The sequence below is a fragment of the Alligator sinensis genome, unplaced genomic scaffold, assembly GCF_000455745.1.
Source record: "Alligator sinensis unplaced genomic scaffold, ASM45574v1 scaffold1178_2, whole genome shotgun sequence".
NCBI classification, from domain to species: Eukaryota; Metazoa; Chordata; order Crocodylia; family Alligatoridae; genus Alligator; species Alligator sinensis.
This window is the reverse complement of record NW_005843193.1, coordinates 273,496-274,486: the sequence shown is the minus strand read 5'-3', so window position 1 is coordinate 274,486 and position 991 is coordinate 273,496.

The following is a 991-nucleotide window of genomic DNA, read 5'->3' as shown; positions in this document are numbered from 1 at the left end:
AAAATAATTATGTACTTAATAATTTTTAATTGGATTTCACAGAGAATCTTTAATAGCTAGTAAAATTAACACTGACTTTGTTGACTCAAGTTCTTTCTGGCCATTGCCAACCCCAGAGAAACAGAACATTACAGGAAGCTTCAATCAATGCTGTACAGGGGAAAGCTCATAAAAAAGGGGAAGCAGTAACTTTACATATTCACCGTATGCACTCTTAGACTGAACATCTGCTTTGCAGGTAGCAGCAGCAATGCCATTAATAATGGAGGGACACTGCCAAAGGCAGAAGAGAACTTCAGGTGGCTGCATTCTGAAGTCCAATCTGATCCTAATGTGGTATTTTTACACACAGAAATGGGTCGCACATCAGCACAAACCTTGCTGTATTTATATTAATTTCTATGAAATTCTCTCTTCAGGCTTTTCTCTTTGTACTTTCTAGCAACTTGTAGGCATGAATTATTAAATGGCAAAATTACAGCATGTATAAAAGACACAAGAGAAATAAATGCAGGAAGTGCTCCTCTTCAGGAGTATACTAGAACATGCAGGACTTTTGGAGACAAGTGTTATTCTGTGACAATAAAACAAATTACTGATCTCTTCATTTCAGAGGATATCTTTTGTCATGTGACTGCCTGTCAGTGACTTATTCCACATAACAATATTTTCATATTAGATCGGGAGTGAATGGAAAGAAAGAACACCACCACCACGAAAACTAGGCAGGTCATATTCACAAGGTAGTTGCTTCTGGAGTCTTGCCAAAATGTTTGGTAAGACACGTGCCACACATGCTTACCTGTTTTCAGACACTTGATCAAATAACGTAAGAATCAGTGTCCAAATGATTCACTGTGGTGACTGTTAATACAATGGGGAAAAAAAGCAGGAGGGACTTGGGCAAGGAAGTTAACCTACATGATATTTGGAAAAAGATCCTACATTCTGAACTAAACTTATCAAATATAAAACATTAGCTAACTTCTAA